The 27,844-nt window shown below is 41.2% G+C and overlaps 1 long non-coding RNA gene across 8 annotated transcripts; it reads left to right on the forward strand.

Annotated features, from left to right (window-relative positions):
• Positions 1-154: 154 nt before the first annotated feature.
• On the forward strand, positions 155-27,844 carry LOC113997068. 8 transcript variants are annotated; one of them, XR_005565302.1, is made up of 13 exons: positions 155-4,484; positions 5,065-5,205; positions 8,077-8,183; positions 9,532-9,593; positions 9,915-10,001; positions 13,223-13,460; positions 13,855-13,932; positions 16,326-16,412; positions 19,118-19,302; positions 21,023-21,284; positions 22,257-22,324; positions 26,726-26,861; positions 27,768-27,844. It is a non-coding gene; the product is annotated as an uncharacterized LOC113997068 (long non-coding RNA). The 8 variants fall into 8 exon arrangements; XR_005565304.1 differs by having other exon boundaries at positions 155-3,867; positions 4,406-5,205; XR_005565301.1 differs by having other exon boundaries at positions 155-5,205; positions 22,254-22,324.

Consider the following 27,844-nt stretch of genomic DNA (forward strand, 5'->3'; position numbering starts at 1 on the left):
AGGAAAGGTAGGTATTAAAATAAGGACCAAACTGTAAAGGTGGTTCAGGAATCTGAGCTAAAATAATCCATAATGTTCAGTGCTCTAAATGCCACTGGCACAGGCTGTTGGTTCTCCCCAATAAACTGTACAATTATAAAATTGATGAAGCTCTGTCCTCCCTATGATTTAGTGGGCATATGATAACTTTCAGTCATTAATCTGATTTTAAACTGCCCACAGAGAGCAAAGGACAGCTGAAAAAAACCACTTTATATACACAGGTAACAGTGACACCCCTTCTGGAGTAACAATCTCTTGCATCCTTCTGGAAGTGGGATTGTGGATCACAGGATGTGAGTGCAAGGGTATTAATATGACTGTGAAAGATGGCACTTCCATGATCATTGGTGGATTTAGTGGCTGCCAAATTCATAAACATATCAGGATAAAATACAGGTTATACCTCTGAGTGAGATTTATCTCAGTCCAGGCATAGCATTAGAACTGAGCCTAAATTCCAAACTGCCCCTCAGCAGTTCCTCATGTTTTTAATGCATTGCCTTTACCTTCCCAGTTCTGTAGGGAATAGCCTGGGAATTAAAATATATTCCCAAGTGATGAACACAACTATAATTCCAGAACAAGTTTCTTTTGTGACTTTCCAAAATGAGCAAGCTAATTTTTTTTTGTATGTTAGAAAAAAAAAAAAAAAGGAGTAGAAGAAGGAAAGGAGTAAAACCAAATTGCTATTTAGGTTTTTCTTGGAGAGGTGATATTAGGGAGCAGTTTGTAGGAAACTACAGCTTTCGGTTCTGGGCAAATAATCTGTGCTGAAGTAAAAGCTCTCACGTTCTTCCCAAGATTTTTGAAGATGAGCTTGTAGCTTTCTGAATGTAAATCATTAATATTTAAGCAATCTTGATCCAATTCATTAGGACTCTTGCATATTTTTTTTTCATATTTTCACAGTGAATGCCTTGATTTTAGATTTTTTTTTTCCCTGTTTAAGCTTTGCTTCTCTTTTTTACTCATTTCTCTTTTTCAGTCCATAAATTAACGTTCAGCCTTTGGCAAGCTGCGTTTTTCAGCTGCTGCTCTCTTCTGTCATACCTGTGACTAAACTTAGTCTTTGATCATGTTCCTTTGTGGCTGATCTTTTCCACTCTGAAGGGAAAATTAGGGCTAAAAAAAAAAAAAAAAGAGTATTTCTATCCTTAGAATCCTTTTTCCCCTGTGAGAATCCTTTGGAGAGTTTCATTTTAAGGAAACATCCCTGCAGGCCCTGGTTTTTTGTGTCCAGGTACCAAGAAGCAATTTTGGATAGAAGGAGAAACCGAAAACAACAGCACTGCAACAGAGGCTGCCACACGTTCCTGGTGTGCCAGAGGTCACCACGCTTCCAAGGGGGGTGGCAGCAACACCTCCCCTCTCAAAAATTGAACTTCCCTTCTCCCTGTAAGAAAGGATTGTGTCAAAACACCTCCAGTTACTTCCCAAAATGTGAAAGGTGCAGGGAAGGTGTGGCTGTAGGTGGCCAACTTGTCTGTGGGGATGGAGAGGCCTTTGGTGAGTTCATCCTTCCCTCCAGGGCTGCAGGAAAGACTGGCTGCAGGGCTTTCCTTCCTGGGGAATTGGATTGCAATAATTTGGGAAGTGCAGGTCTCAAGAGCTGCCTGCACAGAGCAAATTGGTAATTAGAAGCATGTGTTCTCCTGTAAGTGTTCCAGGGAGCTGTGTGGAGCAGAGGGAAAGGCAGGATTAGCACAGTGTGACAGTTGTACAGATGCAAACCTGGGGTGCCTTTAACCATTTGAACCTCACTACAAACTTGGTTGAAAACTCTCTGTGTTCACAGGCTCTCTAGTTTGATGATTTTTCCCCTGCCAGCATTTTATGTGAAGATGGCTCTTTTTGACCAGGCTGTTTCTGAAAAGTGACTTTTTATAAAGGAAAACTAAAATACTGGTATTTTTTACTCCAGCTACAGGAAAGAAATATGGGATGATTTAGTTAAGTGTCACCTAACAGCAATTAGCCTTAAACCCTTTCCCTTAGGAAAAGGACTTTGGGTTCTGAATCTTAGTTTTCAGATGCCTGTCAGCATAGAGCCCACAGAACTGAACAAAAGATTTCTGGGACAATGTACATGAAATAAAATTGCACTTTTCATCTGCCAAGTCTTTCACTCTTGCTTTGTTTAAAATTGCCACTTGCAGGGAGGTAGAAAATCACTCTGTGAAGTGTTTCAGCAGAACAAGCTTGTGGTTATGGCAGAGTAATGGAAATTTTTATACTGATTTCTTTTGTAAAGGGGTTTCTCTGAGTTTGAGGAAATACCCCATAAAACCTGTGGCTGAAAACAGATGCCACCTCCTCTTGCAGTGGAGATGTAACCTCTGCTTGATGCTTTCCCTCATGAAAATAATTAGCATGTAATGCTAATATTTTTAATATTCTTATGCAAGGGGAGAAAGTCGTTCTGTGTGTGATTCTCAGTAGGTCACTGAGGTAGGATCAATAATCCATTAGCAGGAATCTCTTCCATTTAACATTTACCACTGACAAGTTCTTCTGTCCTTCCCAACCCAAAAGCAGTGCAGAGGAGTAGTCCAGGAGGTTAAATTGTGGAGGCAGTTAAAATAGCACCAAAATAGTTTAATATAAAGGTGCTTAGCAGAAACCACATCTAAAGCAACCTTGTTTTTAATCCAAAATGTCATGTAAGCTGAGAGGCACAGTGAGGACACTTCTTCTGTATATACTCTGGTATCATGGCCATGATACAACAAAATGGCTTTACAAGTGTTTATTACACCTGATTCCTCAGAGCAGTGTGAAATGGGTCCTGCCTGGAGAAGAATGAAAAAAATAATGCAGAATTTTTAGCTGTGACTGGAAGGATTTCCAGTTTTGTTGTTTTAATAGGTTGGTGAATCAGTGACCACAGATTTTTACGTACTGTTGGTTTGGGATTATACTTTATTATCATTTAGAACAGCAATTCAGGGCCAAATATATTTTTCCATGTCCCACTACTTCTGTAGGCAAAGGAAATCTTCCTATGGATACTACTGTTTGGCACAATCTAAAATATGTTTAGTGGCTTTTGGTTTTTTTTCTAGACTGAGAAATCAACTTTGAAAGCAAACCAACAATAGAGGCATTCATGGTTTGCTTTTTAAAAGCCACACATTGTCCTATCTTATTCAAAGCAGAATTTTTTTTCTAATAACCAAGTTCTCTGAGACTGTTTTTTAAAGTTGTGTAATAAAAATAGTTGTCAAATCTATTATGACAGTCTAGACTATGCACAGAAGGGAACTCTGGGGAAAGCATGGAGATTTTCTCATGGAAACAGATAAGGAAGGGGAAGAGTCAAATGCTTCATCTATTTTAAATAAGTTGTCTAATCTATAACCTTCCAGAACAGTTCAGTTGTGTTCTTGGGAGGGGGGGAGATGGATACAGTGGATTGTTCTGGAAGAAAATGTGCCATTGTCAGCCCCACTGTGCTGGGGGAGTGATAAGAGCCTGTAAAAGCCCTGTGTTGTTCCCTAAGTAGTCCAGAGGCAAAGCTTTTCCTCTCTCCTGGAGGGATGCTTGTCCTGTAGGAGATGGATTAATAGCTTGTCACAGGAACACAAACCAAGCCATCCAGTTGGGCTGGAATAAAATGGGTTTATGTTCTGAAATCCTGAATGGAGCAGCTTTTCCTGATGGGGAACAAAGACACCTCCCAGGCTGATGCTGTGGGGGGAATCAGGGAACAGCATTCCAAGAGGGGCCTGGATTTGTTTGCATCTTCCCATCCTGATCCTGCATCTTCCTCTGCCTCCTGACACCAGCTGGAATAAGGTGCATGTGAGGCCAAAGCTGCCAAATCAGGTGAGCAACTTCTGTTAAGAACTTTTCACTGTGCAGAGCAGTAATTTCGGAGCCAGGGACCACTGCAGGGACAAACTGGGGCTCGAGGGTGCTGGGAATTCGTTCCTGTGTGCTGGTATTTGGGTCACAAGCTGATGGAAGGGGAGAACACAACCCTGCAAGTTTGGGAATGGGAGCTGAGAAATGTTCCAGGAGTGGGATCATCCCTTGTGGCTGCTGGTAATTAGGTAAAATTTGCTGATTAATGAGGCCAGAGTTTCACACACGCTTCGAGCCAGCACTGAAATCTCACCTGACAGAAGTGATTAGTTTTAACCTGGATATGGATCACTGTGGCTGTAGAAAACTTATTTTCCAGTAGGGATGGGTGTGTAAATAGGACTAAGTGGAAAGGGGGGAGCAGTACATGTTTATAATGTCTTAAACTGTATATTCCCAGAATTTAAGAATATAAAGAATTAAGGGGAAAATAAGACAATGAAATGTATCCTCTTGGCTTTGAAGCTTTTTATCTTATTCAAACTCTTCCTTTACCCAGACTCTTACTCAGATCTTCTGCTGTACCTGCCTGTTTAGGTTGGGTGAGAACATTCCCAGGCCAACAGCCCTCTGATCAGGTGTAGTGATGTTTGCTCTCCTTCCTTCACATTTATTGTATGTCTGAAATATAAGGCAGTATAACTCCCCTTGGAGGTATACAGCTAAAAAGCCAAGTTACATACAAATAAAGTAACTTCAGGTGCACAGGGAAGTTTTCAATTACAAAAAAATCTAAAAATCAGAAGTCAAAATCCTTTCACTTCAAGGGAAGTAATTTGTTTTTGTTTTTGTTTTTACAGTGCATTTTCCAGTGTATTCTACTTTGGGCAACACTAAAAACTCATTAGTACATGTAAATAATTAGCAGTCTGGACTGATGGCTAAAGATTAAACCATAGGTCCATATTGCTGGTTTATGTGGGAGGTGTAGAGCTGATACAAACAGCATCCATGGAGGGCTGGGGTTTTTGCATAGCTCTACTACAACTGTGACAGCACTGAGAAAGCCAGTAGGAAATAGTTTTTGTGTGCAGAATATAAAATGTGTCCCAGGGGATGCGAGGGAAACATGATTAGCTGAAACTGTAAACCTTAATACAATAGAAACTATGAAGGAGGTACAGGATTTAGTAATTTCCCCCAATTTTTTATCATTAGTGACGCTGCTGGAACTGACAAAAAACCCACCAGTCTTGTCAGTAGAGTGGAAGTTGGCACTTGGAATATTTCTTGCTTTGATAGGAGGAAGGAGGAGCAAGAGCAGTGGGAAATGTCTTAATTGTCCCCCCAGTGCCTGAGGTAAGGATGGCAGAAAATGCCTTTTGCAGCAGCTGGGGAAGGTGGTGGCACTCAGAGGCTCTGGGTGCAGCCCAGTGAGCACCAGAAATGTGATGACTGTCAGAAATGGCACAGACCTGTGGGGAGGAGGCAGGCTGGAGGTCAGGAATCCAGAAAGTCCACTGGAATGAGGCACAGCAGGAGCAGGACTGAGCACAGAGCAGTGGCTTCAGCCCCAGTTTCAGCGTGTCAGTGGGCAGAGGGTGTTTGGGGGGCTCACCTGAGGCTGGGGAGGGCAGTTCAGGCCTGTTGATGCACTCAGGGTCCAAACAGACTCTTGGCTTTTCTAGGCAGCTTTTATTACCAGAATTGCTTTTGGTATAGGGGGGAAAAAACCCACTTTGCACTTGGATTAAACTTTAGCCACTTTAATTTTCACCCCAGCAGAGCTCCCTGTTCCAGACAGATTAAACAGTGCCAAGTGCTGCTCTCATTAAGAACACCTGAACAGCATATTCTTTGTATAAAGTTTACCCTTCCTATTAATTGAGGTTAATTGTAGCTTTGCAATAGCTACCCACAAGAGGAAAAGAAGAGTGTTTCCACCTCTGAGCTATAATTTGTATTTATAATTTTTTAGTGTGATTGAAGGTACCACAAGTTAAAGAACCTTTTATTTGAAGGCACAGTGCACACAGAGGGAGCCAAAGACAGGTGATATTCCCCCCAAAAATTTACCAAGTCAGAAAATAATGTAGGAAAGAAATCTCCCAACATCCACATAAAGTGAGACTTGAGGAATCTGTGGACTTGGACTTGCTCAGGTTTGCAGAATAAATATTTTTGACATGAAACTGTGAAGTCAAATGTCTCAGATAAAAGACCACTGTCACAACAGGTGAGATGGTATTGGAGGGCATTCAAAATCAGTGTGTTCCAGGCTCCAAACAAACAGGTTTGAGTCTGGTTTTGGGGTGGTTTTCTTCCTCTCTGGAGGTTGTAGCCAGCATTTATCAATTGAGTTATTTTGCATTTATTTTCATTGTTTGGAGACAATAAATTCTCTGTGGCAAGAGCTGCTAAAATACTCAAGTATGGCATTTGTTGGCCTTCCTTGACTGGAGAAAAACCCCTCTAGTTTGTAATCACTCTTTGAATAGTAGTCTGGGACCCAGGGAAGCTACTTTCAGCAACAATAATTGCTGTGTCTTTCGTCCCTTCAGAAAATACAATTTTAAGGATCTTGGTAAGTTTTTGGAACTTGCTGCTGACCAATCTGCAAATTCAGTACATCTCTAAGGTTTTCTGAGAGACCTAGAATAGCTTTTTTTTTTTAAACTAAGCAATGGAATGCAGTTCATATTTCTTTAGTTAATATAGAGATTTTTCCTGAAGTTTTGGAAGGGTGGCAGTTACATTACTCGTACTGGAAGAAAACTTCCCACCAAATCTTAATATATCAAATACAAATCAAAATACAGCATTTGCATGTCCTGGAGGAGGCTGATTGTAAGGAAATAGCCAATAGCAATGATATTTTACTGTTGAGCTGGGACAAATCATCACCTCCATCATCTTGTATCTAAAACACTTGTGAGTCTAATCATCATTATTTTTGTCAGCCAGTACTTTGTGCTTTCCATCTCAGCAACACTCATTGTCACACAGCAATTTCACTTGTTAATCCTGCTCCTGTCTCCTGCTGAGGTCTCCTTGGCCTGTTTCTGATCCAGCTCGTTCCTCCTCCTTTAGAGAAATTGGGATTTGAGCTTGGAACAAACCTTTACCCGTTTGCATCCTTTTGTTGTTAAAAAAAAAATCAAAAAAGAATCTGGCTTAGGAGATTCATTCCCCTACTACAAATCCACCCTTAGGTTTCTGCTGATGGCAAATTGCAAATTGCTCTTTGAAGTACAAGTTTAGTGCTTGTATATTGATGTTTTACAGCTGCTCTGTCAACAGTGTTGGGATCCTCGTCCATGAAATTCCAAGTCTGTCCTCTAAATTTGGGCCTATAATCACAGTGTAGGCTTAGCAAAGGCATTCCTATATATTCTAAGGGCTTAAAGAGAAATCCACTGAATCTTCTTGTCCCAGAAATTGGAGGGAGATCAGATTAGCCAAGAAGTAATCTGGTCATAGTAGAATGAGATCTGCCACACCTGAGCTGCCATGGACACACGGACACTGCCAGAGCTGGAAGGCAGTTTTCCACAGCTGCTTTTGGGGCAGGATTTCTGTCAGCAGCTGTGCCAAAGTTATCCATGCTTCAATCCATTTCTGTGCTTATTCACGAGGGACAAAGATACTCCCTTGGTGCAGCCATCAGAGAAATGCCCAGTGCTACCAACTTCTCTTCCTTGACCCCTGAAGTTATTTAGTTTGTCAGTTTGGGTTTGTGCTCTGCTTTCTGTCCACAGCAGGGAATGCCCTCTGACAGGATGCCTTGTTGGGAGCAAAACCCCAGCCCTGGCTGAGTGTTCTGCTTTGGAGTGGAGCAGTGACAGTTTGCTCAGCCTGGAACCTCCTTTCCCTTCTTTCAAGGGCAAGTGCAGTGCCTGTTGCTGGTCCCACCATGAGGGACTGTCAGTGCTGTTCCATGTTGTTATGACTCATCCCTGGGACTGCTGCTTTCTTTCAGAACTGCCAACTAAGCTTTTTCTGTGGTCATTCTCTAATACATTCCAATCAAATTGAGGTGAGTTACTCTAAACGATTCCACTGCTCATTTGAACAGAAATGTGTTACAGAGGCATTGTGAGGGTTAGGTGGAGAGACAGCACTGCCATATCAGCTGGAACAGGGGCCCTCAGCAGGGAATTCACATGTCCTGGAGACAGACAACTTCTTTGCTTCTTTTTAACTTTCTGGTGTCTCTGATTCCCTCCTCAGCCCTTTGTGAGATGAAAGCTGCTTTCATTGCCTTCCTGAGCAAACCAGCCCCTCAATTACAGTCAATGAGTCTGTTCCTCCTCTGGTTTGAGTTTTAGGATGACAAGGTGAGAAGGTGACAAGGAGGTAAAAAGCTTTGTGTACAGGGGGTGTATCTGTGGTATTTGCCACCCCCACAGATTCTCTAGGCTTGCACAGCAGCAAAGAAGATCAACAATCACAGGAGGAATTTTTCCACTTGTCTCTCCCAGACACCAAATCCCAGAATGGTTTGGGTTGGAAGTGGCCTTAAAGCTCATTTAGTTCCAACCCCCTGCCATGGGCAAGGACACCTTCCTCTAGATATGTGTGAATATCTGAGCTGTTTGGAATTAAGGCAAACAGCCCAGCTGTCCATCCCTGCGGTAAAACTGGGGTGTTTATCCTGCAAAATGATGTTGTCACAACATTGCTTTGGAAACGTGACACTAAATTTCATTGAGTCACTTAGTTATGCTAATGTGGTTTCCTTGCAGCAGCGAGCAAATGTCTGTTACTTCTGGGTTTATCTGTGAAATTGTTGATGTTGCCATCAAAATATTGGCTTGTCAAGTGCCCCAGACTAAATTGTCCCAAATTTTAATGAGTTGGGTTTTACACCTCAGCTGGTGTAACCAGAGTTTGGTGTGGAAAAGCAGTTCTTCCACTGCTGGCTGCATATTCTCTGTCACCTCCTTGCTTTCCGTGTGGCACAACGTGGGATCGGTTTGGCAGAAAACAAATCTGTCAAAAGCAAACTTTTCCTTTCAGATCAACCTGTTGAACTGACCTGCATGATCACTGGGTCTAATGAGGGGTGGCAGGGAGGGGCAAGCACTGCCTGGAGCTTTCCCTGCCTAGAGTTGTCCTGGATTGGAGGAAAAATCAAGATGCTCTTACCAGGAATGTTTTAGTCCTGGCTTAGTACAGCAAAACATTCTTGCTTGGTCTATTCCAGCCCATTAGACCCGGCTGCTTCTTTATTTTTCATAATTATTTGATAAATTACTTGCTATTAAAATAATTAAGCCATGCATCTTGGCATTATTTACAGGTTTTTCTCATGTTATTAAGCTGTAATTTGACCAGCAGATATGAGCATAATTTATCATATGATTGCATAGCTTTTAATGTGTGCTTGTGCAGTGAATAGCAGCTATAAAGCTAAGTGGTTTGCCCTGTTAAGGGGCATGATGTCATCATATTTCTTTGAAAATATCAAATTAAGTATCATTAAATCCTATAATTATGGAGCTATAGGTTATATTTGCAACTTTAAAACATGGAGTCAGGTAGCCTGAGTCTTCTGTCTGTAATATTCCAAGAATTCTGTCAAAGTTGTACAAATACAAATGTTGTGCTTTACAGAACAGGAGATACTTCCCCAGCCCTGTCTTTCAGTGTAATTCACTTTTTGTTCTCTTTTTTTTTTTCCAGGAACTGAGGCTTTCCAACATGTAACAGCAAAGCAAACAACTGTTTCAGGAATTCGTATGTTTGTGGGTTTTTTTAAGTAATAAAAACTATTTTAATGTCTATTTTTCTTGTTCTTTATAAATTATGTGGAATTCATAGATGATATTGTATGACTGGTTATAGGCTATTAGATTTTTTTTTTTTTGCTTTAAACAAATATTTAGGGCTCTTGATTATTTTCCTTGTCAAATTTTCTTTGTTTTTTTTTAAAAAAGTTTGATTATTTGCTGTTCCTTTCAAATCTTTACCTACTTCTAAAATAAATGGTTATTTTCCCCCTCATTGTGAGTTGAACCTGGTTTATGTTACTTCTACCCTTCTAATTTACTTTTCTGCTTTCTAAGACAGAAGATGTTTTAACAACTTAATCAATCTGTGATTGATTCCTGGCATTTCTCATCATCATCTGTAGTCCCTTTTACCTAGTGAAGGTATGTAATGTATATCCATGTGTTATAATAGAATTTTTGGTCAGTGCTATATGTATTTTAAGTGTTTTTAGAAAAAAACCTAAAAATTAATTTAAAGGTTGTAACAATCTTAGGCTTCTTATGTTAGAGGGATGTATTACAGCAGCATTCTGGAGATAAGGGGTGATTCTCTGATTCTGTGGCATTACAATAAATACCGTGATGAATTGAGTGAAATAAATGCTTTGTGCCATCTACTGGTGTTGGTGGGAGCTGCGTTTCAGCTCAGAGCCTGAACTGTGACTTTAACTGAAGTGACAGTGTGGTAAAAGAGGGAAATTCAGTGTAAATAACAGGAACATTCTGTGTTCTTACCTCGTCTCTGCATTAAGTGCTAACTAGTGTTACACATGTGCTAATTGAAACTGCAAAGTTCTACATTAAGCCTTTTCCCCACCCCTGCCTTCCCAAACGTGCCCTACAACTTCATCCCTATTTTTATAGAGCCTGGAAACGCTTTTTAACAGGAAGGTCAGTCATGTTTTACCAGAATTGAGCCAAGTCGAGGTGTAAACTGTGCTGTGAGTGTGAACATGGTTTGTCTGGATATGTTATAGGGAGTCATCCCTTTCTATAATAATTCATAATTACAATATATTTCATTATCACTTTTAATAGAGTCTAAAAAAAACCTCCTCATTCTCCCCCTATGGATTTTTCTCTGCTGTTTGTCCCATTGTTAAGCCTGGACTAATAAAGCTGCTGCTCTGGGGGACTCCAGCCTAACACAGGGTTACATAAGGCCTTTTAGCTGAAACCTCTTTGTATCCTACAGCCTCATAATAGGCCATTGTGTTTTCTGGGATTTTTATAAGGCTCAGATGTCACATTGAATTCTTGGCTGTTTCAGGATCATCCCTGTTATCACTTGTGTGTTTAATACATGTTGTGTATATTCTGATTATAGATATTGCTCTGCAATGGGATTTGGTTCTTTCCTTGTTGGCTTTTCCTGATTTATCTCCCAAGGGTATAAACAGTGGATCCAGTGCCCCTCTGGTAATGGTTGTTCTATACAAAGGGAGAAAATCCAAGGAAGTATTAGTGAAAAAAACCCTTTGATGTGAGAATTTTGTGCTTCAGGATCATGTTCAGGGGTCCAGATACTTCACTTGCTTATGTACCCAAGGATTCATTTCCAGATGGAGTGTAGCCTCCAGGAGAGACACCTGGCCTGGAAATGTGGATTCTCTGGATCTGCTTCTGGTTAAAAACACAGCTTACCTTGTCCATGAGAGAGGTATTTACCTCCTTTGCAAAGGGCTTTTAGATTTGTTGGGTAAAAATAACTTTATAGGCAGCTAAAAGCATATTTTTGATCTGGTTTTGATACATACAGTTGATGATATAATTGTATATGGTTTGAAAAGCTGGATGGACAAGATATTCAAATTCTTTGGTTTAGTTAATTTGGAATGATCTAAATGCATATGTATGTATTCCTACATGTTACCTGCTACAAACACAGGTACAAAAATCAATACAGTCAATTAGTTGATTTTAGATTGCTTTTCAAAGCATAAACATCAATTCAAGTAAAACTGGTATTGCTTTCAGAATGGCAGGATTTTATTTATCCAAGTATAAAAGGTGGATCAAATGCAATGATACAGAAAGGTGTTAAAATATTCAGCTTTTTAATTTTCCAATTTTTTTTCTTCTTTTGCAAGTAGGTAGATGCCCAAAACATTCATCTTTGCTTTTTTGTGACTGATTGTTACGCCTGAGAAAATGAACTGCAGTAAGAGCACAGTTAACATGAATTTTCATGGGGGGAAAGTAGTTAATTATTGCAGCATTACAGCCACTATGATCAGAGCAGTGACTCATGCAAGTGAAACATATAATTGTCCATGTAATTTGTTTGAAGTCAGTTGGGTTCCAACATTCTCGTTCCTGTGTACAACTCTTAATTTTTCTTTATATATTTTCCCTTCAAAGTCTGCTGGAATTTGCTAGGAGGGTTGTTGGTTTTTTTTTTATACTGTTGTTGGAGAAAAAGATACCAAGTTGTATCTGACAGCCTGAGATGGGCAAAACTGCTGCAGCTCCATGTCCCCAGCTCCAGCCAGGAGCAAGGCTGCAAATATATTTCCCACAGGACTCTGCCACATCTCACTTGTTCATTGTTTAAACCAGAAGCAGCTCCTGACTTCTGCATTCCTTCTTATCCCCCTTTTTAATCACTTTTCTTAATACTCTTGCATTTTTTTGTTGTATGTAAAAGGCTCTGGATTTGGGTAAGATTCACTACAGTGGGAAGTGTTGTGGCAGGAATCCAAATCTAACCTGCTTTGTATTTCTGGAAGAAAAGAACACTTTTACTCTGGGAAAGCTGGAAAATGCTGCTCAGGTTTGAAGCAAACTTCACCTTCTTTAATACACTGAACAACCTTTGTCTGCAGCCTCTTGAAATCAGGAGAAAATGGCTGTGGATGACTTAAAACCTGCAGGTTTATACAACCCTTTTCTTGTGGATTCCCAATGATTCCAAAGCAGTGTTCTTTAACATTTATACAAGGATGTTGCTGGCTTGAGTTTCACAGGGTGTGCAGCTCAATCCAATGCTGTGGATTTACAAATACACCCTTAATTTAATAGGAACCATTACTTACTTAGTTTGCAGCGAATTAATTTCAGATAGGGAGTGCATTTCAATTTGTTTCTTCTAAATTACAACTGTATTTTCTGTTCTACTGCATTTTGGTCTTGCTGTCATGGCTATAACTGGTAAAACTGCCACCCAGGTTCTCTATGCCACATGTACTTATATCATTAAGGTTCTTTCAGACAGCATGGACCAAGCTTCCTTCTGAGGGAAATGCCTTCATCCTTCACTTTATGGGCTGGGTCCATGCAAAGCACAGTTCCCTTGCATTTTTTCCCCACACAGATGGGTTGGTTGTGGTTTCTGTAGTATTACAGAAGGCAGGAACTGAAGCAGAGCATATCCTTTAGGAATTTCATTCATTTCAAGACAATGTGGGAGTAATTCTTTCTGTTGAATTGTTTTTATGCTCCCATTTAACCCTACCTTCATGTGCTTGCTTTCTGATGGCATCTTTTATTTCCTTATTCTGGTGACGTGTCTTCCTTTTTATTTTTTTAGCAAAGGGGTATAAAAGTGGTACCTGTCTCTGCCTTTGTGACAGGAACTGGCAGGTTGTTTTTAATTCCAACAGCAGGGTCCCAGGGTCCACTGAAACACCCACAGAAGGATTTGTGGCACATCTTGCTGAGACAAGAAAAGAAATAACCACCAATTCCTGACCTAGATCAGTCAGCACACAGTTTATTTTGCCTTGGGAGACATCACGAAGGAGACCAGCATGGAGACCAGCTGAGATACTGCAGGAGTGTATGAAGAGCCAATTGGAATGACTTTTAATCCCTTCTCTCATTTAGTCCTGAGGTTAAAAGGTAAGTTAAATCTCCTTTGGGAGGAGAGGTGGTTGGATAATACTGGTGTAAGAATTAACCATAGAAATTCTTACCAGTGGTGAAAATATGCCCTTAGAACAGAATGAGCTGTGAGTGCCAGACCTCCTGGAGGAGAAGGAGCTGTGGCCTCTGCTCCAAGTTCACATGGTGATGCCATGAAGTGCTTGACTACCAAGTACTGGACCTGTTTTCAGGAAGGGTTGAAAAGGTGGAGATGCTCATGTTTTGCAGTCAAAGGCAGATTAGTTCTGGACATTATGGGAATAAGTTATTTTGGGAAACAGAGCCCATTAATTATTGTGGGTCATTAACAACTAGAAAAGTTGTTCTGGCTGCAGTGGTTCCACCACAGACATGACTCTGGGCTTTGCAGGTGTTGTTCATCCCAAGGGAGCCCTGAAGAGAAAGGATGGTGGAGCCTTGGATTGCAGGAAGTCTCGTGCTGTTCCCTGTGAGTAAAACATTCACTGCTGTCACTAAAATCAAATTGAATTAATCTCAGGATTATGTTTTGTGTCTGAGAACGCAGTTGAGGCAGAACACTGGACATGGTAAGGCAGTCAAATTTAAGGTGTTATATTTCTTTTGTCATTAAAACTAAGCTTTGCAAAGGCCGAGCCTCTGGGGCCTGAGAAGCTGGGGGCAAACTGCTCCATCCCACCCATGTGGAACTTGCACTTTGTATCTTTTGCTGCCTCCTGACTGCCCAGCCCTGCTTTAGCATCAGTACAAAAGTGATCCTGTGGCCTCACGTGGCTCCTGCTTACACAGCCAGGTCTTTCACCTGCCTCCCCTTCCCATGTTCCAGGACAACAGGGAACAGAGAGCTGGCATTTAGAGCCCAGCAAACTCTGAGTCAGGCTTCTCCCTGCTCCTGTGGTTTATAACTTTGATCTGGGAGCTAAAAGGAGCTTAGTCCAGCCTTTCTGAGGAAGGCTGGTTATGTTAGAAGGTGAGAGGAGGACAGGTGAAGGATGACAAAGGAGTGAGCTTTTGTTCAAGGCAGACATCTGATTCCCTTGATGTGGATGAGAGCACAGCCCTCTCTGCACAGCACAGGCAGTGCCAGGCAGAGGCTGTGTGCCATCCCTGGCTCTGACAGGACAGGGAGTAGGAGCTGGATTTTTCACCTGTCAAAGGAGAAGGTTTCATGGTAGGAAGGACAGGAAAGGGATAAATATGTGTATCCTTCCTTCTTTAAGTTGTCTTTAAACACACGTGGGGGGTTATTAAACGAAAGAAGCTGTGTGGAGGTAAGACATTGCTACACCTCTCAGCAGAGGGCTCTGTATTTAGGGCCCAAATTTGCAAACTCAGTCTCAGGTGTGGGTCAGGTGAGAGATTTGAGAAGATGCCTGTTCTCAGTGTGCTCTGTGCTCGTGACAGAACAACTGGCTCGGGGCCTCATTCTCTTTGCTTTGTAGTTAATGCAAAACTTCTCTGGAAACTGGATCAGGGTCGTGTAGCAAATCACCTGATTTCACCTCCCGTTTCATTTCTTTCACTTATTCTTTGTCTCATCAGCTTTCCTCCTCCCTGTTTTTTTCCCCGGTTTTACCCTTGTGGAGGGCTCTGGAATGCACACAAACCCAGCCCGGAGTGAGGGGCTGTGTGAGGAAAGGTCAGGCCAGCCCGGGGCACACGAGGAGCCGGCTGGGCAGTGGAAAGTTACAGCTCTGAGTAGATCCCTGATCCTGCAGGAACTGCCCTGCTCCCTTGGAAACGTGATACCTGCCCAGGAGATCCCGTGTGGAAAAGGCTGAGCGCTCCTGAAAGTGCTGTTCTCATCTGAGGGGAGGAAAAGAGTCTAGGGTGATCTATCATGTCCTTTTAATAAGGGAAATTTGCTTTAATCCTCCTAATCTAAATCTGCTCTTTATGGTGCCAGAGACTGCAAAGGTTTTACCAGTGTTTGTTCACTGAAAACTATCATGATAATTTTGCAGGAATAATTTTGCAGGATAATTTTGCAGGAATTTCGTGTGATAATTCTGCAGGAAAATGACAGCCAGCATGACTCCAAATAAGAGAGGTGATGGACAGAAATAGGATGGGCTTTGATAAGAACTGACTTCAGCTTTTAGTCCTTCCCTGTGCGTTGTGTCAGAGCACACGTAGGCAGCCATGAAATAATATTTGCTTGTAGCTATTTATGTTTCACAGGGACATGGAGTGGAAATCAGTGGTAAGTCCTAATGTAAAACTGTCTTTCATCCACAAGAAAGAGCTGTTTGCCCGAATTTCATTTGCTAGACATAATAGGGAATTTACCTTTCTGCTTTCACTTTTGGTAGGAACTCAATCAGTGCTGTTTAATTTAATTTTACATGACATTTTAGTAACTCCCATCAAAAAATCTGGGTGAAGGGTCATGACAACAGCCCAGCTATTTAGCACAGTTTTTGTCTAAAGGAATCAGTGAATTGTTTGACCAGAGTGAAGTAAGAATTCCCCAATGCCTTGTGAATGAATGTGCTACAGACACAAAGGAGTTTCATTGACGAGTGTGAACCTCCAAAAGAAAAGGAAGTACAAGAAGAAAACCTGGTGAAATGCATGTTACAATTGGAGCTGGAGCTGAGGGTCACACAGCGTGTTTTGGGTCTGGTTGTTTGCAAAGGATGGGGTTTCCCTTGCTGTAAACTGACTTGTTTTTCTGGTGTTTCAATAGTGCCTCTGAACTCTCATTTTAACAGGTGACAAGAATACTATGACATTATTTTTCTTGGCATAAGAAGTGTGCAGCTTAAATTACTGAGGTATCATTAGTATAATAAGATGTCAGTATCATTATTCCCATTTTTCATTTCTCTTTTTTTCTTATTCTGTCCTTGGTTTGCTCAGAAACACTCTCAAAGTGTTCATGAAATGCAGCCTTTGCCACAGTGGATCCCAAAGACCTTCCTGCAAATTATGTTCAATTAATTCCTGGTAAATATGGCTTTTCCTCTTTGCACACCTTGTAATGATCCAGTTCTTTAGCAAGTATACAGACTCAATCCACCTTCCCAGTCCCTTCTCCCAGCCATGAATTTCTGGCCATTTACAAAGGCAATGATAAGACAGGGAAATGGTCAGGAATTTGCTGATCTTGGGAACTTGGTGAGACCTAAACCAGCATTAATCTGTCCTGTCGTGAAGCTGAAAGTGGTTTGCCTGTTCTGCTTAGATACAACCAATAATATTCACATATTTTATGGTGGCTGGAATAGCTGCATCTTTCTAGAAACTCTTATCAGGAGAGATAAAAGCTGAAGCAATTCAAAGTTAGTGAGACAGGGCACGTTTTCAGTTCAGGGTGATTTTAAAATACAGGGCACCCAGTGTGGTTTTAAGTACATGGGAAATGCATCACTAAGTGGTGACTAAACTCTGACACTGCAGCAGAGACAATTCAGAAGACAAGCAGTTCAGGTTATCACTGTGATTTACAACACTGGTCAGAACAAGCTGATAGCAGGTGTTAAAATTAAACTATATAGATAAGATTTAGCAATGTGCTTCACAAATGTCTTGCAAGCTACTGGAAAGTGGTATTTAAGAGCTGCTTGTGTTACTATTTTGCACACCCTTGCTTTGTGAGAGTTAACTCTGAATCTAGGAAAGAATGATAACCTTATGCAATAACTGCAAACGTTGTTTCAATGCCTTTATACAGTGCTTCTGTATAAAATTTCAGGCACAAATTCTACATTTAACTCCTCAAAAGGTTCCTTGCTGTGTGTGAATCCTGTTCTCTAACAGCCCATCCAGTTACCTCATGTGGAAAGATAACTTTTGTTCAGCAACCAGATGGCTAAAATGCCAAGAGGAAGATCTCCTTGCTCTCTTCCTTTCTCTTTTGTGGGCCACACAGAAAAATTACCCTTCAATTTGAAAACCTAGTTCTCAGTTCTGGCTGCATTTAGTGGCATCACCACTGATTTTCTGTAGCATTAACTGACTCTAGAAAGATAAGTCAGCATAGAACACTTAGAGCTGATACTGAAACACGATGCTGAATTAATGCTCCATTAACAAAGGTAAGGAGGAGGATGATCTTCTGTTGCTCTTCAGAATACCTTGGGCAATCTCTGAGAAGGCAAAATCTTTTTCTTAAAGCTCAAACAGCTCAAGATGCCTTCAAGACAAAAAAATAAGCAGCAGGCAAATGAGTGTTGCTTTCCCAGTTCCAACCAGACTCCCTGCAGGCTGCCAGAGATGGTTTGTGACCTCTGGCACTCCTTTCAATGGGCTTCAGGAGCCAATATTAGCACAGGCTGCTCTCAGAGTGCCTTGGATACTCTCTGTGTCCATGGAATTGGTCAGTGTGAGGCTGGCAGGGTGGCAGTGACTTGCAGGGGTTTGTTTAGCATTCCTTGGGACTGCAGAAGGTCAGCTCAGCACTCCCATGACTCACTTGCACTTCACAACACTATGTTTTGGCTGTGGGTTTTCCTTCAAACCCATTCCTGGCCAGTAAAGGGGGCACAGATTAAAAGGATGGCACACTAGTGCTGATTAGGAGTGCTCTGTGACCCCCTGGGGAGAGGCAGAAGGGATCTGCCATCAGAGACTGTAAAAATTGGTCTGAATTTATCTCTACAGTAAGACAGTGGTCTGGGGGGGAAAAAATATCTTGCTCAGGGTAACAGATTAAAAAACTACAGTAAAGTAAAAAACTATCTGCATTCGGATGTAAGACTTTCAGTCTTTTAAACTGCACCCTCACCCCAAGAAAACACCAAGTTTTCTATTTTCTTACTTTTTACTGTATCAGGGGCTCGTAGCTTTCTTTTTTTCCCATTTAACTCTAAAATTAATATCTTGACTTTAGTTGTTTTTAAACAAACAGTTCTTTGTGTCCTTGGAGCCGGGAAGGTTGTAGAACCAATGCAGATTTTTTTCCCTGTGTGTTCACATCTCAGGTTTTTTCTCTTCCCTACCTATATATTCCTTAGTTCTTTAGGAATTTCATCACAGTGATGTGGAAAGGGTCTTAGGGACATGGTTTAATGGTGGACTTGGCAGTGCTGGGTTGAACTGAATGATCCTGGAGGCCTTTTGCAGCCTAAATGATTTTATGATTCTAGGAAATTCCAAGTGGTTCATAATGTTTGACCTTCCTGTAGGAATACAAACTATTAGTCCCCTATCCTGCCAACCCCAGTGTGTGGTTAGTTTGCAATGTGACACCTGTCCCCTGGGCCTGCTGTGTCACAGGGGTGTTCTGAACACCCCCAAACTTTGCACTGTGGTGGCTGTGGGACAGTGGAGGAAAAAGAGGAAGGTCAGGCATGTCCTGCATCGATAAACCCAACATTTCCAAAAGCCTTGTGGGAGGAGACAGTGATTCAAAGCATCCTGCTTAACTCCCCGTGGCACTGGGAGGGAGCAAAGCCTGGGCTCTGTCTCCTCTTTAACTGGTGCCAGTTGGAACTTTGCTGTTAATTGTGATGTTTGATCCCCACCCGTGGAGTTTGGTGTTTAACAAGCTCGAAAATGGCCGAACCAAAATACAATCACGCAGGACTAATGTGAATTTTGGTGTGGGTTTTGGTTTTTTTTTTTTTTGCTGTTAAAATACACCATAAAATGTTGTTCAAATCTAAACTGCTCCCTGTGGGGCTTCACTGCCCCCTCTCTTTCCAGCACAGGGCTGGAGTTGTGCAGCTCCCGGGCACTGAGTGACACATCCCAGGAGAAAGTGCTTTCCCCCGTCGGGGGACGGTCCCTGCATTTCAAGCGAGAGCCGCCCGACCCACCCACGTCATTTTGTGCTGAGATCACTCCTGGTTCTGCCGGGCTGAGCTTTCCTTCCTCCTGAGCTGCTGGAACACAGGTGGGATTATCACTGCAAAGCATTCCCTTCGTTTTGGGGTGAAAAGCTAAAAAAACCCCTTAATCCCAGTCCATGTCTGTGCTCCTGCCTGACATGTGATTAAACCTGGGACTGGTGATGTGTGCGTCTTGAAAACACTGGATTTAAGGCACAAATTAAAAACTGCAGCATTGAAAATATATCCCAGCAATTCCAGGAGAAAACAGCTCTCACACCAAGGGATGCAAGTGCAGAAGAAGCATTCACCAGCAGTCAGATCCAAGTAAAATTAAATCCAAAGTGGCAATAGCCCAGGATGAAACTTGATGCTAATTGTACATAAATAGCAGAGGGACTGTCATATGACAGGCTGTGATCAATAAAACATTCCTGGTGGGACTAATCTGCATGTCAGGTGTCCTTACTGGGAAGGAGTGTTGGCACTGCTGTTGTACCTCGCTGTCTCCTGGCTCTGCTGTTGATTTAAGAGTTGTTAGGGATTTATTCCTCACATAAAATTAATTTCTTTTCACCAAAACAAAGATCTGGACCGAGCAAATGAATTGAACATTTTTATGCAGATTCTAGACACCGTATCTATAGTTTTGCTCGAGTGATTTCAGGGCAGAAGTGCATTTTTTTCTGAGCAAAATTGACTTTTTTTCTCCTAATAAGAAATTTAAGATCTCTTGGTGGTCATTGGAACACTTGGAAAAACAGAGCTCAGCCTTGGTAGATACTATTAATGCTTTTTTTTCTTTGCACAGTGTCACATGTCTGGAATTTTTTTAAGATACAAATGTTTCGTAGATAAGATTTTTTTTTTTTTCAACATGGAACAATTTGGTGCTTTTTGTGATCGTATCACAAACACATTAAGAATTTATTTGCTGATTTTTTTTTAATAGCCCGATTTCTAATTGTTTGCAGCTCCAATTATTTCTGAAATTTGACATGGAGGGCTTTTTTTATTATTAAAATTGTGTAGAGTTATATTAAAAAAGAAGTGTTTGTGGTGGCTCCAGAGGAAACAGGAGTACAAGGGTGAAGAGAAAATGTATGTTAATGCCTAGAGAGTGCCAGATGTGTCATTTCATTCAGATGAAGAGGAGGAACTAACCTAAATATAAGGTACCAGGAAAATGGGGAACTGAACTGGAGCCATAAAATATTCTGATAAAGAAAACTTGGTGCTTGTGAGTATTTAAGTGTGAGACTATCAGTGAGTAAAGTCAGTCCAGTCAGATTTATTTTTAAATAAATACTGGATTTTGTTTCATGATTTTCCAACAACCAAGTTAAAAATCTTAATTTCCAAGTGCTTGGAGGGCCACAGAATTGACTGAAAACTGGGACATTATGGAAGGAGGCTGCAGGAATTCTCCTCCAACTTGATAAAACCTAGAGCAGCTTCAGTGGCCCTTTAGCACTTGCAGAAGGGCACAAATAAGGCTTGAAGGGAACTCTGATTTGGGCCAGGCAAGAATTTGTCTGGGATTGGAGGAATCCTCATGGAATTTTCCAGGTAAATATCTAATTACTGAAGAAAATCTTCTTTTCTTGTTTATACCACCCTTAGTAATTTTCACTGCCAAGTCCCTTATTTAAGACTAAATTTACTCTACCTTTTCTTAGACCCAGTTCCCATTTGGAATCCTGAAGTAGCAAAAGCAAGAAAATATTTTTATTTATTTATTTATTTTTATTTATTTATTTTATTTATTTTATTTATTTATTTCAGGCAATGCTGCAGTGTCTGCCCTGGCCCTGTGAGGAGCATCTCAGGGCACAGTGCCTCCCATCAGGCACCGTTCCCAACTTCTTCCTCATCTAACCAACGGATCCCTGAGCCCTGTTTCCTTATTTCCCTTCTCTTCCCAGTCCATTTTCCTTTCCCACCTTCTCCCACTGCTGTCCTGGCATTGCCTTTGATATTGATATAGTTCTTCGCTGGAAATGGATTTCTTCTGGAATTTCTTCTGGGAATTGTGTTACACTCCAAGGTGACTTTTCCCTCTCATTACAGCTGTGCTCTCTCTGCTCTCAGCCACCAAAGTCTTGGCTCTGCCCTGGTGGTGTCATATGATGCATTTTTTCTTCTTAAACAAGGAATTTCCATGAAACAAATTGTTACTGTTGACCTCACATGCCTGACAGTTCCTGATGATGTCACTTTGGGGTCCAGCACTTTCATCCTGGGATGAAATCCTGACGTAATTCTGAAAGAGGGATACAGATTAAATTAATGTAATTTGCCTTTTAAACTTGTCATGTGATAACCTGGTTGGAACTGAGGCAATGTTTTATATTTTTATTGCCTGATTTATGCAGGTTCTTGCCTCATGTTTGATTCAGGTGTTTGTGTGGTGCTGGAAGATGTGAAAGCCTCTCAATATGTTTATTTGCACAGCTTTTTGAGCTTCTGTTTCAGCATTATTAATACTCCTCTAGCAAGAAAACCTCTTTCTAAAGGCTCAGAGGTTCTATTTCATTTGGATAAATGAAATATATATAACATTTAGCATCTAACATTTCACATCATCTCCAAAGTGCAGCAAGAATGTTTTTCTGGGGTAATTTCCCCCTTCTTTCTTTAGGAACTGTCGTGATGAAGGAATTATGTCAAGTCTCTGCAGCTCAGCCTCAGTCCACTGCATAAACTCCCCTGTGCTATTGGAGAGGGAGGGTTGGTATCTGAATTACAGGGTTTTTTTCCTCTATGAAAGATTGGTTGACTTTACAAATTTCAGTAATATTTATTTAACTGGTTTAAGGAAAGCGTTGGGGTTTGTACCTTAGACAAGTGACATTTTAACTTGGTCCCACTGCAGCCCAAACAGAAATAATACTTAGAGATCAAAACTCCATTAACTCCATCCTGAAATGACTTGTGTGAGTACTCACTTCTTCATATTAATATTGCACTGTTTGATTAACCTGTTTTGTCTCCTTTCATTTCTTTGTCTGGACAGCAGGACACAGTGAAGAACGTTTTAGTGGAGTTATTGAAGGTGATGGACCTGACTCATAAGGACTGAAACTTGTGAGTAATCATCATCTTTGTAAAAGTGAGGCCCAACAGAATTGTCCCACCTTATTTCAGCATCTAGGAGAGGTGAGAATCTGTGCAGGAACGTGGGATCCAGCAGTGATAACACTCCATGCAGTGGAAAAGAATCCCACGAGATCCAGACAGATCTTGTGGGTTTTTGTAGTTTTTTGGGGTGTGTTTCTTGTCTGGGCCACTGGTGCGGGTGTGCCTCTCCCATGGCCTTTTATTGCCTGCACTGTGAACTTCTCAAGGCAAGAAACTGCCTGGAATGTTGTGGATACTACTGGAAAAAATGGGGGGAGGGAAAGGATTTCATGGTTTCTAGCATGAGGGAAAATTCTTACCAAATATGCTGTGGGAAGTGCTGACTGATTTGAAACCTGCTTGTGTTTGACCTGGGATTTGAGTGTGTTAAACCTTAAAAAAAAGGTGAAGTGCTGCTGAATTCACCCTTCAGGGGAAATGACTGGGAGGTTGGGGCCTGTTGCTTAACAAAGAAAGAATTAGAGCACAATAAAATCCTGAACATCTTCCCCTTGGGCCTCTGGGCTCCAAATCCTGGGGGAAGGTTTGTTTTTTGCTGAGTGATGGGTGTGATGATGTTGCATTCAGTGCTCAGGGACCAGCTGTTAGTGCTAACCCTGGGATGGGGCTGGGAAGTGGAGGGGAATCCAGAATCCTGAGGAACTTCTGGCTCCTCTCTGGCTTTAAAAAGTCTTTAGGGAAGCACCTTTCCTGCAGCAGCAAGGAAGACAAGTAGCATCCTGCTGCTTGGGATGAGCTGTAACAGCAGGCAAGGCTGGAGCTGTGGTTCTGGGAATGCTCTTGGAGCACGTGGGATGTGGGGCCTTATTTTTGCTTGTGCTGCCTTTGACCACATCCATTTTTTCAGGTAAAGCAGCCTTGGGATTTTCTCTATCCTCTCCTCTCTAGAACAAATGATTCACTGGGAATTTTTAAAGTAGGTTAAGGGGTTGTCTGCTGCTTAAACATCAAAGTAATGTTGTGACCCAGGACATAAAGTGAGTTTTGAGGCAATTGTGTGATTCCATGTATTTCTTGTGGGATGGATGTACTCGGTCTGATCGGCCTCTGGGATCCTCCTGCTCTGGTAAATGATCTGTTCTAAGGTTTTGCCACCCAGCTTTAAATGTTGCTGCTTGTTCATATTATGCTGCAGTTCATTTATTTTGGTCTCTTGCTTGACTGGGACTGCAGCACAGTTCTGACACAACTGGTTGCATCTCAGCCAGGAGAAGAAAAAAATTGTTTTTAGATGTCATCACCTTAGTTCAAACAAACCTTAACTCACAGTCCTCAAGTGCTGTTATTTTTGACAAAATAGATGAGGTTCGTTGTTAGCTCTTCATTTATACACAAGTCTATGGTGAGAGAAAGTGAATTTATGTGCACATCACCTCTAAATCCTTCTGGTTTAGTTCTTTTCAAAAAACAGGGAAAAAGATACAAGGGAATAAAGTTCAGTGGAGGGGAAAAAACACTGATGGGATGAGGTGTCCATTATACATAGATATTACTGTATTAACTGCTTAATGGTTTACTTTCTCTGAGATTCTGAAAGTTGGCCAGCAAACCTAATGAGAAATTTCCTTTTCACGTTGAGAACTGGAGCACATGTTGTTTATAAACATATTTTATAACATGAGCTGTCAGCCCACTCCAGGTTGTTTTACCAGTCCTGGTTTTTGCATGGCTGGAGTTCTCTTGTTGTAACAGATAGGTCACCTCTGAGATGACTAATGGCACAGAATATTAGAGTGTTTTTTGCCCTGAACAGCCAAGGACAAACCAAAACAAAAGAATTATGAGCAGTCACACCCAGTGGTGCATATTTGTGATCAGTACATGCAGGGCACCGCTCTGAAGAATACACTTGGAGTCAGTGTGTTTTTTCCAATTCAGCACTTCTTACTGTGACCAGAACTGCATTTGAATGTTTTAATATTTCCCATTTCTAATATCTTTTAGTTAAACACCAGTTAAAGGGACATATTCACACAAGAAATTCCACTGGTGTTCCAGAGACTGCACCCCTAAGCAAGGATATTTGTTTAAATGGTCACTTGGAGGTTGGGTCCTTCTATTATGTGATATGAGGTTATGAGGTACAAGAGTTCCTCACTTAGGTGCTGAGCATCCTTGTTTCTCCATGAAAAAAATACTAACCAGAGATTTAATTTATTATGTTTGCAAAAAAAAAAGTATATCAATACATAGTGGAGTGTACTAAACTTTAATGCTGCAATTTAGAATTGGGGGACTGTTTTAAAGTCTGGTGAGTGTGGGATCTCACACTGGCCATAGTGGGACCCTATTTCAGAGTTCAAACCTTGACATCCCTTCTTTAAAAAGAACCTTTTTTTCCTCCTCTTTGATTTTTGTCCCAGGCCCAAGTAAAAGTGGCGTTCACTGGTCACACTTTGAGATGTGTTTAAGCACAGAGAGGCACCTCAGAGTTTTCAGAACCACTTCATATTTAGGATGTTTTCCCACATCCAAGTCTCTTTGTGCCACATAAAACAAGCCCTGCTGAAAGTGGTGGATTCAAGTGCTTTATACCATTGACTCTCCCTCTTTAACTGAAGAGCTGGAGGCTGTTAGAACTTGTCTCACTTTCAGCTCAGTAATTCAGTGTTTACTTCCCCTGGTCTCCAGGATCCTGAGGAGGAAGCACATACTATGTTTGTAATTTGAGTACCACTCTCTAGCCCTGCTCTTTTTATCAAGACTGACAAGAAAACAGCTTTAGATCGTGGAGGAGCTCTCAAATTTGTTTAGGATGCCGTGCAGGGAGACTCCCTGCCTTTATTTAACAGCATTTGGAGTTTCTAAGCACCAAAATAAATTATTTGCAGGGAAAAAAAATGAAATCTGGCTGTGATAAATGTGAACCTGAGTTATGTTTAGAATGATGACAGCTCATTTTATTCACTGTAGAGATCATGTTTCTTTAATTTAAATTTTTGACAGATTTTTTTTAGGATGTGACCTTTTATGTTTGCCATTACTTAAACAAGACAGCTCACTGCTGATGAGGAAAACTGAAGGCTCTGATTTACAATTTGCTCACTGCTCCATTATTGCACTATCTTACATTTACAGGTGTTTAGCAAGAAGTTAAACACCTGAAATGAAAGATTGTTTATAGGAGTAAAGAAAATACCTGCAGAACTTCCCTTTCGGGTGTCTGTGGGTGTGTCTGACAGTTCACACATTTGCCAGATTCATCTCCATCAAGATGATTAATTACAGAGTTTTGATGAATTGTAGTGTGGCCAGAGATGGTAAGTCTTGGTAAATATTACCAAATTTGTGAGGGGTTTCATTGTTATTAGCCTAAAATATTAAGAGTTCACCTTAAAGCTGCAGTTCCTTTCATGTTAATTTATTTATGCAATTGGAAACTAGTAAGAACTTAAAACCCTGAGAAGTTACCACCAACACAGTAAATGCAGTGACACCTTGTTTAAAGAATAATTCTAGCAGTGAGTCCAGTGGTGGGCACAAACACAGGGACTTCTTTTATAGGAAAAATATTTTTGCAAATAATCCTGTGTTATTTGAAGCATGGTAGGTCTGCTCCAGATGCTTTACATTGTCCCTGATATTCCTGGATCTTGAAGTGTGAAAGAAATACAGAAATAAAAACTAATTCTCCCTATTTTTGGTTGATCTCCTGAAGGTGTGTGTGGAGTCAGCTCCATATGATCACGTTGCCTAGGAAATCCAGGGAGCAGCCTTGCTTTCCTAGGCCAATCAATCCATTGGGGAAAAAAATTCCAGATCCATGAGCATTTTGCCCAAGTGAGGGACTGAGGATTGAACCTCAGGAGCAGCCAATGCTTTAAACATTGCAGTGAAAAGGTTGTATCCAAGCGGCTTGTAGCCAAAATCTCAGTTATCCTGGCTTTTATATTCCCTGTCAGTGACAAAGAGGGAACACACACAGGCTGGAGGAAGGTAATTGTTGCAGATTAAAGCCCCGTGTGAATAAAAGAGCCATCAAAATTCTTTGTAGTTGCTTTGGCGCGAGTTCTGATAACGCAGAGGTCTCTTTTATTATTATTTTAAAACACAGCCACGTACCACAGACTAAACAAAAGCCTCCCGAGACAATGGGGCCGGGCTGTGAGCAGAGAGTGTGTGATTGCTGTGCACAGCTGGAGCTGCCAGGTGAAAACCAGAGGCACCAGGGCTCCCTCAAACAGGAACATTCCCATTTCTACTTATTTTTTTCCCTCTTTAACTTCATCTCATGTTTTAGCTGCAGATAAGCCTTTGTGGGTTTTGCCACGTTTTAGATCTACCTGCTCCTCTTTTGCATACAGAGAAACAGGTTTTTTTGTTTTCTCTTGTCTGTCTCATTGGCAGGGATAAAAAAAACCCCCACAATTCCCCTGGTGCCGGGGTCACTCTGCTCAAAAAGGAACAATCATGGAATTTATTTCTTGTAAAGCTCACACTGAACAGCATTTTTGGATGTATTGCATGTGAAGCCAACCCTGTGGTAAGTGTTAAGACCTGGAAAACAAGGCAGATGTTCATCACGTTCTTCAGGCTTGTGCTTAAAGGACATTTTCTTAGTCATATTTTTCCCTTGCCAGCCATCAAATATTCTGCTGCATTGTTGCCTGTTACATTTAAATCCACCAGCACTGCTTTCCACAGGTATTGATCCTCCTGTGCTCCCTGTTTTAGGTCCTGCTGTTCCTCTTTGAAGTCACTGAGTGCTCTCAGTGCACACAAAAAATGCAACCAAATTAGGCTCCCACCTGCCCAGTCCCCAAGGAAACATCAACAGTTGGTGATGGGAAGAGGCCTCATTATTCAGAGATGATTACTTTTACTTTGATGTTTTTCAGTGCCTCTGCTGGCTTATTATCATCAGCATGATCACAAAATAAAATTAATCATTCAGGTTAATAATTCAGGTTGGTGGATGCTGCCACTGATTCTGTGTGGATGGAATTCACTGGGATTTGGAAGGTTTTAAGTCACCAAATGCTGAAACACAACTACTAACACAGTATCAGCAACTGCTCTGAAGTGATAAAAAGCCTGAGCGTTATGCCAAAATATATAAATGCAAGATGTTGCCCCAACAAACTGTTGAAATAAAATGGCAATAAGAAAAATCTCTCAAAGAGAATTTTTAAAAGGAAATCACAAAAACATCAACTAGACTCAATTTTTCTGCTTGAATTTCTGTCAAAATCATTCAATTTTCTGTCATTTCCCTTCCTGTCCAATTTTTGATTCCGACAACTGCGGAATTTCCTGTTTTGTTTTTATTTTGCCACTGCAACTAAACCACCCAGCAGCCAAGGTCGTTGTAGAAACCCAAACTTCGAACAAAACCCGTTCCCTCCTGTGTTTGCTCATCCTCGTGTTTCTTGTCCTGTTTCTGTTCCAGCCAGGAGTGTGTGTTTTGAATTATCTGCTCTCCTTATTTGAAGAGATCTGTCCCTGTACTCTGATTGCTCCTTGGTG

This window comes from Pipra filicauda, unplaced genomic scaffold (genome assembly GCF_003945595.2).
Source record: "Pipra filicauda isolate LSUMZ 115617 unplaced genomic scaffold, ASM394559v2 scaffold118_size2161507_pilon, whole genome shotgun sequence".
NCBI classification, from domain to species: Eukaryota; Metazoa; Chordata; class Aves; order Passeriformes; family Pipridae; genus Pipra; species Pipra filicauda.